At 40.3% G+C, this 8,950-nt stretch overlaps 1 long non-coding RNA gene across 1 annotated transcript; it reads right to left on the reverse strand.

Annotated features, from left to right (window-relative positions):
- Positions 1-217: 217 nt before the first annotated feature.
- Positions 218-8,178, reverse strand: LOC115513447. Its single transcript, XR_003968694.1, has 3 exons — positions 7,956-8,178; positions 4,602-4,671; positions 218-827 (listed from the first exon to the last, which is right to left on the reverse strand). It is a non-coding gene; the product is annotated as an uncharacterized LOC115513447 (long non-coding RNA).
- Between the last annotated feature and the right edge of the window lie 772 nt (positions 8,179-8,950).

Here is an 8,950-nt window from a genome sequence, read left to right on the forward strand (position 1 = left end):
GTTTGCTGTTAAATGAAAGCTACTAATCTGATAACGAGGTCCAAATAAATGAAGGTAATTTGGCAATAATTATTCTTTGTGAATGTGTCTTATCCCCTATAAATCACAATTTCTTTCCCAAAGTGCTTTCAAAGTGACTTAGAATTCTCTTCAAGGGTTTTTCCTGGGATTTACACACACTTGTGTCTAGTCCTTGAAGCCCGTCTATAGACTCCGGATATTTTATCAGTTAGGATTAGGTTCAGTTGCATAACACATTCACCATTAATAACATAATCTCATTCAAATAGATGTGTTTTATTTTTTTCTGAAATAAGAGAATCCAGAGATAGGCAGGTCAGTGGCAGACAGTCCGTGGAGCCATGAAGCATCCGTGTCTCAATTGTCACTTTCACCGTTCTCAGCTCATAACCTCCCTCTTTCGGACTCTGCCATGACCCAAGATGGCTTCGTTACAGGATGACAGTTGCCAGAACAGCAGAGAGAAAAGAGAGTCACTCTTCCTGGCTCGGTGATCTTGGTCAACCCAGAACTCGCATTAACACCTGCTCTTGGATTTCCGTGGCCAGAATATTGTCCCAGCCATTGAAAACATTTCCCCAAATGAAATCAGTTTCGTTACTTCTGTTTAGTTCACTTTCGTCCTGTCAGGAAAGAAGAAAAAGAGACTGACTCTTGGGGTGAGCAACTAGATGTCTCTGCCACGGTATTGTTGCATCTTTTGATGCCTCCCTCATTCTCCACGTGTCATCACATGTTATCAACAATGACGCCAGAATCTCATCAGCAACTTATTATAAGAACTTGTGTTAAAATTTCTCCAAACCCTGGAATCAAGAAGGAAACAGTGGTGACTGTCACATTACAGTAGATGCTGGAGTTATAAAGATGAATAAAATAGGACCACACATTAGTCCTTTTTGTAAACAGATCCCATGTGGGTCTCTACAAATGGATTCTTCTTAGGACACCTGGGTGGCTCAGTTGGTTGAGCGTCCAACTTCAGCTCAGATCATGATCTCATGGTTTGTGGGTTCGAGCCCTGCTTTGGGATCTGTGCTGACAGCTCAGAGCCTGGAGCCTGCTTCAGATTCTCTCTCTCTCTGTCTCTGCCTCTCCCTTGCTTCTGTTCTCTCTCTCTCTCAGTAAATAAGTAAATAAAGAAACAAACAAAAAATTTTGAAAATAAAAATAGATTCTTCTTTATGCACTGACCTTTCCTTTTTAAAAACAAAAAAATTTGGGGCACCTGGGTGGCTCAGTCGGTTAAGCATCGACTTCGGCTCAGGTCATGATCTGTCCATTCGTGAGTTCAAGCCCCGTGTTGGGCTTTGTGTTGTCAGCTCGGAGCCTGGAGCCTGCTTCGGATTCTGTGTGTGTGTGTGTGTGTGTGTCTCTCTCTGCCCTTCCCCCACTCACACTCTGTCTCTCTCTCTCTCCCTCAGAAATAAATAAAACATTAAAAAAATTTTTTTAAACAAAAACATTAAAAAAAATTTTTTTTACATTTATTTATTTTTGACAGACAGAGAGAGACAGAGTACAAGTGGGGGAGGGGCAGAGAAAGAATCCGAAGCAGGCTCCAGGCTCTGAGCTGTCAGCACAGACCCCGACGCGGGGCTCGAACCCACGAACCGTGAGATCATGACCTGAGCCGAAGTCAGATGCTCAAGAGACTAAGCCAACCAGGCACGTCTTAAAAACAAAAATTTTAAAGGTTTATTTATTTTTGAGACAGAGAGAGACAGAGCATGAGTGGGGGAGGGCCAGAGAGAGAGGGAGACACAGAATCTGAAACAGGCTCCAGGCTCTGAGCTGTCAACACATGCGGGGCTTGAACTCATGAACCGCATGATCATGACCTGAGCAGAAGTAGGACACTCAACCAACTGAGCCACCCAGGTGCCCCCGGCCCTTCCATTTCTGGCCTAAATACCTTCTAAAAGTAAACAGCGAGCCTTTCCTACTGTGCTAGTTCCTTAACTGCCTTATTATCAAGATCTTCCAAGATTGTATCACTACAATATTTTGGAAATCTCATTCCTTTTGAGTTTTCTTTACTATTTAAAACTTCCAGTCATGGAAGTGTTCCTTTTTTTTTTTTTCACTGATCACTTTAAAACCTGTGTATTGTGTTTTCTCTGTATGTCCTCCAAGTTTATGATGAAAACTATGGTGATATAGTTACTTTCTCCCAACATTCTTTATGACTTCACTTCACCTCACATTTTTTTACCAGCTTCTCAGACTTCAGTCCATAATGGTACTTTTATTTTTCTTTTCTCTATCTTCTGAAATGTGAGCCTTGTGACAAAATACGTTAAGAACTGCTCAGAAGAACTGCAATCATTAGAATGATTCTTTCTTCCAATATTCAGATGATCAAATTTTAAAATTCAACATCGACGATGACTCAGTTACATTGTCTGCAAACACAGAAAGGGGAAAAACCACCACTGTGTTCATGGGGTAAAAAAAAACATCAGGCCAAGTGATCATTATGTGATAATGTATTAATAATAGATGGTATAATGAACCAAAAATGAGCTTGGCAAAACTCCCAGGTACTTTTCATAAAATAATTTCCCTGATCTGCTTTGCCTTGAAAGAGCACAATACATTATCCCACATTTACTTGGGAGTGGAGAGACTGGCACAGATCCAAGGACTGGAGCAGTGACTCTATGCTTGGCTCAAGACCTCTCCACAATCCTTGGCCTTTCTACCATTACAGTGTATGTATTTGTGGGAAGGAGCCTTAGACCCTGGCTGTGCTCCACAAACTGAACTCTCATATCTCTGAGCTCTTTCCAGCAAACATGCACAGGAGCTCCTCCGACAGCCGCAAGAGTTGAGCTTCTGGGAAGAGTGGGTGAGTTTCTGTTTTCCATTTGAAATGATGTAGCATCAAGGCCCATAGCAAACTGTACGAGAACTAGCCATGTATTTCCTGGCTACGTTATTCAGCAATACAGTCCTACATACCGGAGGATAAAGCTGACCTTCATAGGTCCAAGGTTGGCACAAGGCACGGCGAATATATGGGAGAAACCACATAGTTACACAAGGGAAAGCTGGGGCTTGCTTCTCCAAATCCTGTATTCTATCACACGGCAGGGTTTGGCGCCTACATAGGTTGTACTGGTCATCTCAGTCATGCTAAGGAATTGTAGCCTATGCCCCGCAATCTTCAAATATGAATCTATGGGTTAAATGAAATTACATGGAACAGGCCGTGGAGAGCACAGAACTATGGCTGGAGTTTCATGAGTAATCCGGTCTGGACTTCAGAAACATGAACCTGCAACCCTCCTAGAAGAAATTAAGGCATTGGTGTCACGGGGCATTGCTGACATGTGCCAGAAAAGCTGCTAACAGCCCGTGGCACGAGAAGTGAAGTGGACGCGAAATGGTTGAGAAGTTCAAATCCTTAGCTGGTTTGCAGGATGTTATTGTCTGGCCACACGCATTGTGAATTCCATATTTCAAATCTGTTTCCATGAATGGAGTTTTGAATGGGGTTTCATTCACTTCCACACGCCCATTTAACCCACTGAGTGATTCTAAATTATGGGCAAATATAGTCACCAAAAAGGTAACTATGTAAGGAAGAAGAGAGCGAAGCTATCAGGAACCTCTTCAATTATCTGATTTATACAGCACCTCTGAGAAGTGTTGAGCAGAGGTTTGGTAGAAGAGTGGAGAAAGCCAACTTGCCCATCTTTCTCAGAATCGCAATGGCCAGAGTGCACATAGCTATGAACTGCTGGATTGGAAAAGCCAATTAGCGTGTTAGTAGGTGAGGTTAGAGTAGACATACATGATCTGGGCCCATAAACTAGCCAAGGAAGAGGCAAATACGCCAAATCATCTTTATGGGGTTTAAACTACAGAGTCCAAAAAACAAATGAATGCTTAAACATAGCATATTTGCCAAAATAATCGAGCTTTTATTACATTTCTCTGTGACTTTCTCTTGTATGTCTTTCTCTTCCCACTGACCAACATGGTATTTGTAGAAGTGTATTATACACAGTTTTCTGTGAACACTCAAACTGAATCTCCCAAAATACATGTCTTCTGTGAAATCCAGGGAGCACCATCAGAAAGAAACCTCCTATCTCCTGCGCCACAGGGAGACCCATTTTCCTGCTCATGTTATGAAAGGGCTTTTTCTCTCATTTCTTTCTGCTTGAGGACAGTTGCCTCTAAAAGGCACTGTAGCCTATTGAAAAAGAGTTTGAATTTTCATTTTTTGTGTGTGTGGATTTTTAAGAATAACATTATTTATTATTGTTTTGAAGAAGGCAATTGATACAGATGATTTGTTTTAAGTTCCAAAGGGAGCCAGCAGCAAAATTAATAATGGAAATAACTGAATAGGTACAGATGTAATGCTTATCACTGGCATGCAAGTTCAAGGTCAGAAGTAATCTTCTTGTATACTATTTCTATAACTGCACTTAAATCATTTCCAGGTGCTATTTATTTTGTAGCGAACCTTGAATATGTGTTGTTAAGGTACCCAATGGGGTAAAAAGAAATAAGGCACTCCTTCACAAATTAAGGGGAATAAAAGTACAAGAAATTATTTTGCTCACCTAACTGCGCATTTATTGGTATTTTGTCAGTCAACTGAAGAAACCGGATAAGAACAATTGGCAAAACCTGCTAAGATAAAACATTAAGTACATTATTTTTTCATTCAAAATTAGGGTCTCATTAAATAATTATAATAGAAGCTTCTCCCCGGAAATTCACAAAGTTTCTTTTTTTAGTTTTTCCAAAGTATTCTTCCTATGCCTGTCTTTTTCACCATAGCATCCACCAATACATTTGAAGTGCATGAGCTCTTTAAAATATTGAATTGGAGAACTTGAGAACAAAAATTACCTGGGGCGCCTGCATCCAACTTCAGTTCAGGTCATGATCTTACAGTTCGTGGGTTCGATCCCTGCGTTGGGCTCTGTGCTGACAGCTCAGAACATGGAGCCTGCTTCGGATTCTGTGTCTCCCTCTCTCTCTGCCCCTCCCCCGCTCATGCTCTGTCTCTCTCTCTCCCTCAAAAATAAATAAGACATTAAAAAAATTATCTACAGATTAGTAGAGATGATATTCTTGTGTAGCCTGCATGAGTCACTTTTTTCAGTTTATAGATCACATCACTTTTTATTTTCTACTCCCTCCCAGTTAATTTTTGAATTCCCACAATTTTTTTATTAGAAAAAGACATCCAGCATCACTTTATTCAGGTTCCCTCTTACCAACTTAACTGAGAATAGTACAGGCTTACTCATTCCAGAGTGTTCCCTCTATACGAGAAGGACAGGTGGTGGGTCAGTGAGAGAGAAAAATATAGAGTCTGGTCAATGCACAAGCAATAGTGACACCAGGGTCTACTGCTGAAGCCTGGATCTATATAATCTGAACCTGTTCTTCCTAACACTCGAAGTTATTGTGCCAACGTTACCAGTACAATTTATCCCATCTCTTTTCATGAGTTTCTTCTTAGGGCACTTGGTGTTCCTTCTTGCCTACAGGTCTTTCATTGTCCAGGACACAAGTTACTCTAACTTCAAATGTCAAAGTTCAGTCCTCAGCCCTTTGCTTCTCTAAAGTCCCAGGGATTCTTAGACAAACTTATGGATCTCCTCTTTCGGATTTAGGGAGGGCAGACTTCTTCAAGTGGTTGGAGGTCCTGGTCTGTTCTTCCCTTGGGACAGTAAAGGTCTCTCCAACCTACCTAGGCATCACTAAGAGGGGCTTCAGGTCACCCTGGGCAGAACCAAGGATATCTGCCCTAAGGTACCTCAACACAAAGAGGTCAGTGTGTTTATAAAAGGATTCTACCCTGCTCAACACCTAGTAACATGTGGCATTCCTTTGCTTTGCACAGATTCTAAAAGTCAAGGATAGACACATTCTCGGGTCGTATCTTTGCTCCAGCCTGTTCATTTTTGTGACCTTGGGCAAATCACTAAATTTCTCTGTAGAACAGACCAGGAATTTTCACCCTTCTCTGTTCAATAGCACAGAAGCTTAAAAGCTTTTTTAAACCTCAGGATTTTTTTTCACCTGAAATCTTATAAATATGAATTTTTACCGTAGTATTCTCAGGTGTTACTGAACCCTAATTTTATTTTCTGCAACCAATTTTAACGTATGACTCTGAACCCCCAATTTTTCTTATGTAGGAAACAATTTAATCAATCCCATTTAAATCTAATACGATTTGGTGATTTTCTCAGTCACTCTGAGTTGAAAATTCAGACATATTCGAGACCACTTACCTTTTTCTACTTCCTCATCTGGGGAGGGACATGATAAAATTGAACATGGTGAAATTGAAGACAGTGTTTCCAAAAGGAGGCAGGACACTTTACAATTTCACATTGGTATCCCAGCTCTGGTAAGTGCCCCAGGAGTATCTTCTCCTCTGGACACACACAGCAATACTAAGCTCACCCTCTTCTGCTCCTTAATCCATTATTCTTTTCCCATCTCATTTGTTGCCACTTTTAATACTTATTCTAAAGGACTAAGAAAATAGGTCTTCATTCTCCATCAGCAGTGGTGTGATGGTCAATTTTATGTGTCAGTTTGCCTGACCACAAGGTTCTCAGATTTAACATTAGCTTTGGGTGTGTCTGCAAGGGTGTTTCTGGATGAGATGAACATTTGAGTTGGTGGATTTGGTAAATTGAATGCCCTCCACAACTTGGGTGGGCACCTCCAACCTGTTGATGGCCTGAATAGAACAAAAGGCAAAGGAAGGAAGAATTTCCCATCTTTTTTGTTTCTCTCTTTCTCCTTGCTTCAGTGGGGACATCTCATCTCATCTTCTCTGGTCTTTGGATTGGGATTTGTACCATTGGCTTCCTTGGTTCTCAGGCTTTTGAACTTATACTCATATTAACATACACCATTGGCTTTCCTAGATTGCCAGTTTGCAGATGGCAGATATCATGGAACTTCTCAGGCTGCATAATCATGTGAGCCAATTCTCATAATAAATAAATTTTCACATATATATTTATTTTATATATAAAAATATGAATCTTATATATAAAAATACATAAATCTCTCTCAATAAATACATATATAGATATAGATATAGATATAGGTATAGATGATATAGATTTGGCATGTTCTGTTTCTCTAGAGAACCCTGACTGATACAAGTAGATTAAGAGAAAAGAGACCTGGACGTCCTTTACTACACTCTCCATATGGCTTTGGCAATTCACTTGACTTCTCTGAACCTTTGCTTCCTCACTAGTAAAATAAAGGAATTGGATGATTTCAAAACTTCTCCCACTTCTGAAATTCTATGAACTATGAATTCCTAATGCTCAAGTGCTTGGACTCTCCCAAATCCTTTAGAACCACTCTTGTAGCTCCTCAAAAATAAGTAAGAGCACAACCACAGTCTTTAGCATTTCTACAATTTACATGCAGTTCGACCAGCCCCAAATCGCTGGGCTTGCTGCTGCTTACTTTAATCTGTTACGGTCATCTCTGGACATGAATGTTTTGCCTTCCACTCTAAAATCAACAACATGTAGTATTATAGCCACAGGATGACAACCTGGATGTGAGAATGGAAGTGCATTTGAAGTCAGCCAAGCAAGATTTGGATACTCTGAGCTCTGGAAATGACTCTCCAAGTCCCCCTGGCTTAGTCATTTAAACCTTCTGTGCCTCATTCTTACCTCCTGTAAAGTGGGCATAACAATACCTTCACTCCCTACCTAATAGGATTACCTAATAAGTGCTGAACCCCAGAAGCTGAGCAGACCAGACCTATATTCACTTAGTCACCTGCCACCAGATCCCATAGCTATAGGCCACCCCAGACGAGAACGCCCTTTAGTCCTGTTAGAGAAGTGTGATATCGCTGAAGGGTTAAAAATCTCATTCTTATCCCAGTTTACCTTTGCAGCTTAATCCGTTACCTGCCTTCAGACACACTCCGTAGCGCCCATCTGATCAGGTGAGTATGTGTGTGTGTGTAGCACATAGTATAAAATGTAGTCATTTTTTACTAGGATAGTAGTCATTTTTAGAATCTTAACACATTTGCTTTTGCCATTTGCTCCTCATTGAATGCCTTTTTCTTCAACGCATAATTATCCTGCAAAATCCAAATTTATTTTTGTTAGAAAAAGTGAACAGTCTGAGCTCCCATGTTTACATAGCTCTGATGGTAGTTTCTACACCTACTTTTATTGTGGTTATTTTTTGCACATAAATATAAAAATTCTACTATACTTCTGTTCCTGCGGGTCACCAGATTGTGTCTTATACATTTTTATACAGCCCCACAGCAACTAGCCTACCACACTTCATTTAAAGAACTCAGTAAATATTCAGTATGTAATTGATAAAGAATTAATGAAAACGGCTCCCAGAGCCTAAAAACCATTTCTTAGCTGTGTAGCTTGCTTGATTTTGGCCTGCCATGTGGTTCAGGCAGGGCAGAGGGTATTTCTAGACTTGCCTAAAGTAGCAGTTGTTATGTATCTGATGTCATTAAACCCATAGGCCCAGCTGCCCCAGAGTCCAGTCCATTTCTGAGCATGTCTGTTGGGCTGAAAGTAAAAGTCTTTATAATAGGACTAGACATTTTTATAGCCCCTGGAGAAATAAAAGTGCTTTTTGAAGGTTATTATTTTTTTTTCTGAACAAAAGCCGTCTGTGCCTAGAACAGCCAGGAAATGTGTAATAATTAGAAAAATACTATGCTGTTCCCTTGAAATAATAATACCAATAAATGACATTTATTGAGTTTTTATCATATGCTACAACATCAGATGCATTATCTCATTTAAGCTCACGATAGGCATCATTATTATCTCAGTTTTACAGATAAGGAGACTGTTGTAGAAAAATGTCAAGTCAGTTGCTCAAGCCAGCACAACTGGCAAGTGGCAGAATAAACATCTTCGCC

This window comes from Lynx canadensis, chromosome B2 (assembly GCF_007474595.2).
Source record: "Lynx canadensis isolate LIC74 chromosome B2, mLynCan4.pri.v2, whole genome shotgun sequence".
Taxonomy (NCBI): Eukaryota; Metazoa; Chordata; class Mammalia; order Carnivora; family Felidae; genus Lynx; species Lynx canadensis.